Here is an 8,624-nt window from a genome sequence, read left to right as displayed (position 1 = left end):
TATTTTAAAAAACTAAAAATTATATATTAAAATAGATTAAATCTATTTTCCGGTAATGTAATTTATGCCTCACATGAACGTAAACGCGCATCAAATTTTGCACCTTTTGTGATTACATATATTATTTAAGTTGTGAAAATATAGTAAGAAAAACTAAAAACGTGACAAATGGATTTTAAAATTTTATATTTATTTTTGAGAAATTTTGAAATATAATATAAGTAAATTTTAGTTATATTTTTCGTCCGCATGTAATTTACAAACATTGACATACCAAAGGGGAATTTTATCACCCGATAATGGAGTCTAATCAAAGCTTTTTGATAAGGTGCCAACTTTCCATAATTTTATGCAGGCTTAAACTACAATTTTTTGGATTTTCAATATTATTTATATTAAATAATATTATGGCTGATTAATTGGGATAAAACATTATGTGCGTAGAATTGAGTTAGGGAAACTGTGTCCGTTTTTCGGAAGAGATTAAGCCTCAGGGTAGTGATTGGTTCGTATTGTTTTTACTTAACAGAAAATAAGACACGTAAGTGATATTATGCCAGACCATCTGCCAATATCAGCATTTACGTACTTTTGAACTAGAAAAATAGGAATAAAGTTGAGCCCCAAATATTAAAACTTTCAACCAACTTAGGAACAAAGATCCTGAGGAAAAAAAAAGAAAAAAAAACTTAGGAACAAAGATAACATTCTCTGTATATCAAAAAATATCTGGTAATTTAAAAAACAAATGACAAATGCAATTTTTACCTACCAATAACTTTAATAAATATATACTCGTGAGTAAAGTTATTTTTTACCTACTAATATGTGTTGGTAGCTAAATTATTGGTAGCTAAATATCAAATCTCTTGTTGTGCAAATTTTAGTCTGTGTCAAATTCAAAATTTGACAACTAAAATGAGACCGAAGGAGTACTAAGTAACAACACGCTCATTTGGATACCCAACCTATAATAGGACTATAAACGATAATTTTTTTTAACCGGATCTAGTGCAAAAAAATCATGGTAAAAGGCTATAGTTGTAGTGTGAATAATTGTTCAATTTTTGTTTGTTCTTCATCATCTGCATATTGCACGATTAGATCGTAAAATTGCACATGAATTAGATCATTTTTAAAAGAAGGAAATAATAAAATGTGAAAATTCTTCAAAGATGTACTCACTATAATAAATAAAATTGTTTGCGTCGGAATATTTGGGATGGATTGATTTAGAACAGCGCATTCAGTCGGTTCGATCAGAAACTGAACCGAACTGAATAGCTGATTTTTTTGTAACCGAACATAATCAAATTTATTTATAAACCGAACCAAAAATCGAACCGAATTATTTCGATTTATTTGATTCAATTTATAAAAACCGAAATATTTAAAATTCTTATTTCAACGAACACAAATGAAATTGCGTTTCATAGCAAATTCAATATTAAAAGTCTAACAAATCAGCAAGATAAATTAATAATAACCATTTACTCAATTTAATAAAAAGGAAACAAAAATTAATTTGAGAAGCTGGAATAAAAGATGTAAATTGTAATTACAGTTAAACTACTGGCCAAAGGATTTAAAGCCATTAGGTTTTAAATTTACAAAATATAACATGTATTCATGATTGTCTTCAGTTTACATATACAAGAGAATAGCCTTCGAGTGTTAAAAATCAAAAATCATAGTATGTGAATATATCACTGGTTCGTTTCAAATTTAAGCAGAAAAGGAAAAATACAGCGACTCTGATATATTCCAATAGATGCAAATATAATATGCTATTCGGACACTATTAACAATCAGTTTCATATAAGTATATAACTAGGTAATTCATGGACTGGTCCTTGTTTAATATTGATAAGTTATAATATATACAAAATATAATTGAAAATATATATTTGTATAATTCGGTTAATTCGGTTAAAATTGATCAATATTCTAGAAATCGAACCAAATCGAATTTAATTCGGTTCACACCGACAAACCGAAACAACCAAATTTTTTGAAAAAACTCAAACTAAACTGAACCGAAATTTTTCGGTTCGGTGCGATTTTTCAGTTTCGGTTCGGTTTTGCTCAGCCCTAGATTGATCGGCGTACCCACTTGGTCATACGTTTTCTATAATAATAACAAATATGGAGCTATACAAATAAAAAAGGCAATAATGAATTATCTTCAAATCTTATATTATTATATATTTTGAGTTAAAGATTCGAGTTTCATCACACTACAAAAAAAATGGGTTTTCTCAACCGCTAAATCGATAAGAAATGACCCAAATTCGAAAGGAAATGGATCATTTTTCCTACCGATCATGAACGGTAGAAAATTCTCATGTGGGAAATGTCATTGGTAGGAAATGAATCTACCATGGTCAACTTATATCCCACATGTTCACTTGGACAATGTTCACTTGGACAGCCATGTAACAGGACCCATCCATGGAGGGGAACCCATCTACTTCAGATGCCTAGTCAACAGCAATGTGGAGGGGGTCCCATCCATGTCAGCTGCCACCTGAAATTTTCAGACATGCTTGAAGCACAATTTCCCACCATCTTTTTTGTACATCTCTTATGAAGATGCTAGGAAATGGTTTGAAAATGGTAGGAACTTGATTTTTTATAATGTTGGGTATAAATCGGTAGAAATTTAATTGGCCTTTTTTTAAAAAGAAAAATATTTACCTGTTAGCACAAATAATTATAGGAAAAGAAATACAAATAATCAAGAAATAACCCTTTTTGCGGACTATATTCGAATTTTATCAAAATTGTATTATTTTTATTTTAAAATAATTTTTCTTTAATAGGAAAACAATGATAAAAGAGAATTATATAAATGTTTTTTAAAATAAATATTCAAATATAATATATTATTAGCGAAAATCCAAATATTACTTTCAGTATTGTATCTAATTTTTATTTTTTTTTAAATAATTCCACTACAAGAAAAAAGGCTAAAAGCCACCGGTCAAAAATCAGTTGCTTTTAGCTATAAACGACCGAAATCGGTGGATTTTGTTATAAAATCCACCGTTCCCCGTCGATGGATTTTAACCTGGTCGAAATTGTGTTAAGCGGTGGAATTTATATAAAAGCGACCGCATTTTCGGTTGCTTTTATTCCAGGTCAACTTTCCAGCTTTTCCCTTGGTGAAAATTTGAACCTCCCGCTCTTAATTTTCGTTAAAATTTAAACTTCCCGCTTCTAAACTAAAGACACCAAAGTTGGTGGCTTTTATATGCTTCCGCATAAATGCTAAATTCAACAGAATATTGTCAAAATAATTTTACTAAATTTGACCAAATATAGATGAAACCCTATCCTTAATTCCACTTAACTCGGTCAATTTGAACCTACACCAGATTTTAAAAAAAGGCAGCAAAACACTGCTCAATTTCATTTTACAATTTCAAAACAAACAAACTGGAACATCTTTGGAACTTATCATATTAACATCCACAATTCTATACAATATCATCTGCAACTTACATAACGGAAATGTATAAAATTAATAAAAAGAATATCGACACAAATAGATTCAATGGCTAAAACAATCCGATAACACTACTATAATACATTAAAACCATCTCTTTTTTGAGCTATATAATCTATCAAACACCTTGTGTGCGCTAACAATGTTGATGAACTTTGCATCCTTTGTATCTGCATCCGCCTATACATACAGCCATATGAACACACGAGACAAAGAGAGATTCATAGAGAAATAATATTACAATCAAGAAAAAAGAAAACAGCAAGTAAACCCACCACTTTCTCCATCACAACCGGGAAAAATAGCACTAATCGGAGCTGAATCTCGTATAAAACATGGAACATCACTCATACTGAGAGAGGCCAACATGAACTAATTGCGCCTATCTCGATGTTCTTCCTAGAGCTTGAGAATATGCCAAGAACAGGGCCTTCCGAAATGTGATTCATCGCATACGCAAAGAACCCGGCGATTTACAGACTAGACCATGATTGAGAGGCTGTAAAATTGGTTTGGAGATGTGAGATTGTGAGCAACATTTTTTTGTTTTCTTTTTTGAGATGGGAAGGGGAGGCAGGGGTTTGAGAGCAGCGGCAGGGAGTTGCTTTAGGCTTGTGTGTGTGATAGACTTTATATCAACATGCTGGATTGTTACGGTTTTCTATTGGGCCGGGCCTTGATTAAAAGGGCTGAGACAATATTCAAGGCTTGATTTTTAGCACTATTTATACATTGCTAGATAACACATTATTGAGATTTAGATCCATATTTTGATTTTGATAAATACTTGAATTTAAATTTGATCAATGGGCTATTCATCTTTAAGTTTGGTATTTATTTACGTATTTTTATAAGATTCATATAAATATAAGACCCATTTTAATTTTTTCATCTACAAATGTTAAACTTAAATTATTAATTTACTATAGTTATTGTAAGCTAATCAATAAAAATTTAAATTAAACTTTTAATTTTAAGTCCATTAATAAATGTTAACTCATAACATAACATGTATAATAAAAAATGTTGTTAAATCAATTTTTAAATGTGTTTATTATATTATATTAAAGTAATTGTTTTTGCACAAATGTAACTTATTTTATGAGCATATTATTTTAAAAATCTATACAATATATTCATTTAACATACTACTACTATGATAATTATATATTATAATAAAATAAAATAATTTTTTGTCAGATTCTAGCATAACCCTAAGTTTAATTCCCCTGAAAGTAAAAGAATATAATTATCCATGAAATCACATAAACAACACATATATCAGCAATATATATGATAACACTATCGTATTTTTGGTTGCATTTTCTTTGAAAATTAAAATTTAGTTCTCAAAATAATATTTCTTTTAATTTTTTTGTGGTATGCCTAAGATATAATGTTTAATAATAATTTTCTTTTCCAGAGAATACTTAAAATGGAAGTGATATAATTATACATATTAATTTTCATTTTTATAATTTTAAATTCTTTCCTTACCATAAATTGTTATTAAAATTTCATAGACAAAGAATATTACATCCTTAATTTCTTTTTTTTTGCCAAAACCTTTTTAACTTCTTGATCTTAAAATATATTTTATTTTACTTTTTAACAAAAAACATAGTACACTCTAAGTGTGGATATTTTTGGCTACTTAGTTATTTATACATGTGAAAACTATTAATGCAATATGTACAGTGATAAAAAATTATTTATTTATCAATTATAACCACTCTCATATAGATTTACAGAATTTTCAATTTATAAACTCCAGCTTTATAATATATTAAATTATCTAGTAATATCAAATGTGAATTGGATGTTTTGGAATTTTCATTTTAAATATAATTATTTATGCACAAAATTTAGAATTTAAAACATCACATAATTTTTTGATAAACCAAGCATACGTTATGAGTGATTTTGTTGGATTCGTATTTATGATTACTTTAATACAATGAAGTTTTTATATTTAATACTAATACGAAATTAAAGATATTAACAATTAAAAGTGTGCATTGACAAATATGTCTAACACAAATAGGAAACGTTTTTAGGGACGGAGGGAGTACTGTTTAGTCGTGAATTTGTGTTTCGATTATTTTAAAAATATTTTTCATCGATCTAACCGTATGCATATATATATATATATATATATATATTAGTGATATAACCAAAGTTTCATATTAAAATAATTTTATTTGGTTTGTCATCTTAACTGTTAAACTTCAGTTGACTAGTAGAGCTAACTAGTGTTTATTCTTGAATTTGTGTTTCGATTATTTGAAAAGTTACTCTCACCGATGTAACCGTATGGATGTCAATCAATATATATTAGTAATATAACCAATATTTTATATCAAAATAATTTTATTTGGTTTGCCATTCTAACAGTCAAACTTCTGTTGACTAGTCCAGTTAACTAGCGTTTTGTCCTGAATTTGTGTTTCGATTATTTTAAAAATATTTTTTTCGATCTAACCGTATGTATGTCAATAAATATATATTAGTGATATAACCAAAGTTTAATATCAAAATAATGTTAACTGGTTTGCCATTTTAACAGTAAAACTTCAGCTTGACTAGTCTAGCTAACTAGCGTTTAGTCCTGAATTTCTGTTTCGATTATTTTAAAAATATTTTTGATCGATCTAACCATATGGATGTCAATAAATATAAATTAGTAATATAACCAAAGTTTCATATCAAAATAATATTATTTGGTTTTCCATTTTAACAGTCAAACTCCAGTTTGACTAGTCCAGTTAACTAGTGTTTAGGCGTGAATTTGTGTTTCGATTATTTTAAAAATATTTTTCATCGATCTAACCGTATGGATGTTAATCGATATATATATTAGTAATATAACCAAAGTTTTATATCAAAATAATTTTATTTGGTTTGCCATCTTAATAGTCAAACTTCAGTTTGAATAGTCCAGCTAACTAGTGTTTAGTCGTGAATTTGTGTTTCAATAATTTTAAACATATTTTTCATCGATCTAACCATATGGATGTCAATATATATATATATATTAGTAATAAAACCAAAGTTTCTTATCAAAATAATTTTATTTGGTTTGTCATCTTAACTGTCAAACTTCAGTTTGAATAGTTAAGTCTAACTAGTGTTTAGTCGTGAATTTCTGTTTCGATTATTTTAAAAATATTTTTCATCGATCTAACCGTATGGATGTCAATCAATATTTATATTAGTAATATAACCAAAGTTTCATATCAAAATAGTATTATTTGGTTTTCCATTTTAACAGTCAAATTTCAGTTGGACTAGTCCAGTTAACTAGTGTTTATTTCTAAATTTGTGTTTCGATTATTTAAAAATAGTTTTCACCGATCTAACCGTATAGATGTCAATAAATATATATATTAGTAATATAACCAAAGTTTCATATCAAAATAATATTATTTGCTTTTCCATTTTAATAGTCAAACTTAAGTTGACTAGTAGAGCTAACTAGCGTTTAGTCCTGAATTTGTGTTTCGATTATTTTAAAAAAAAAATTCTTCGATCTAACCGTATGGATGTCAATAAATATATATATTAGTGATATAACCAAAGTTTAATATTTAAATAATTTTATTTGGTTTGCCATTTAAATAGTCAAACTTCAGTTTGACTAGTTTAATATCATTGCTTAATATTTTTGGTAATTACTTTAAAAGCGACCGGATGGTCACTTTTGTTTTCTAATTTTAGGCTTCATTTTGGCGGCAATTTTCCCACCAAATCTTGAAACCTTAAAATCGACCGCCGCAAAATAGTCGGTCGCTTTTGTTAATAAAAGCCACCGACTAAAAGCCACCGTCAATAAAATCCACCGAATAAAAGCGACCGCTAACAAAATCCACCGAGGTCGGTCGCTTTTATGCGCGGTTTTTTGTCAATTGACTTTGACCTTAAAAGTCACCGTTTTTGGTGGAATTTATAGTTGGTCGCTTTTGTTTGGTCGCTTTTGCTCTTTTTTCTTGTAGTGTTCATACTTGCATAACACGCAATAAAATCCTAAATATGCGCCCTATTATATATATTGCCCTTTTTAGTTATAGTGTTGATTGATGCCCTTTTTGTTGTAAGGTTGGACCGTTTGGTTAGGGCATTTGCAGTAACGTGTAGTATAAATTATTTCCGAAAATTTTGGTTTCTTTATTTTCATTGGCAAATTTAATTATATGGCGCCACCGCCTTTGCCGATGCCGAAAGATATTATTCAAACGGAGATATTTTCATGAATATCGATAAAATATTTAGCACGTTCCCGCTCCGTTTATAAATTATGGAAATCCTTTATAATGTCTGACTATAATTTTATTAAAAGTTGCACCCCTCTAAACCCTAAAGATGACTATCTCATCGTTAACAAAATTTCCAAAGAGTTAGAGCTCTCTTTTGAAGAAAATTTTTTATATTATGATATCACATTACTTTCGTTATCAAATTTATCAGAATCTAGGTTGTGTGAAGACAGTTCCGCTACAACCGATTTATACTTGGTAGGTTCGATAAATGGTTTAGTCTATCACTTTTCTGGGATTTTGGACTAGTTTATAGTATTTAATCCTGCTATCCGACAAGCTAAGTACATTGATCCACCCATAGACGGTGTAATCTAGATAAGACTAGACTTGATTACTTATATGGATTATGTTGGGATGCAGTTAAAAACGATTTTAAAGTGGTGTTGGACCATGGACTGAAAGAAGACAAAGCCCAAAGGAGTCGCGACTAGGATTATTATGGAACATAATGTAAAGCCCAAGAAGACCCATTTGTAAGAAATAGCCCATTTGGGATTTAGTATAAATATAAGACAACAACCTCATTTATAGGGGTTCGCAAATTAAGTAAAGAGAACACCTCCTTAAAGATTAATCTTAATTATTAATAATTCTGAGGCATATCATTTGGCGCTAGAAGGAGTTTTACTTTACAAATCCAATCGAGATATGATTGTAAAAGAAATTGATCCGGGAACGGCCGGACCAACTCAGGTAAAGGAGTTGATGGGAGAAATCGCCGCCGACTCCTCGACCCACGGTGGACAGGAACAGCCCAAGCAATCGGCGTTGAAGCCGAAATGTTTATTTTCTCCATCGGA

This window comes from Apium graveolens, chromosome 1, assembly GCF_009905375.1.
Source record: "Apium graveolens cultivar Ventura chromosome 1, ASM990537v1, whole genome shotgun sequence".
NCBI classification, from domain to species: Eukaryota; Viridiplantae; Streptophyta; class Magnoliopsida; order Apiales; family Apiaceae; genus Apium; species Apium graveolens.
The sequence above is the reverse complement of the archived record's forward strand: the minus strand, read 5'-3'. Positions refer to the sequence as shown.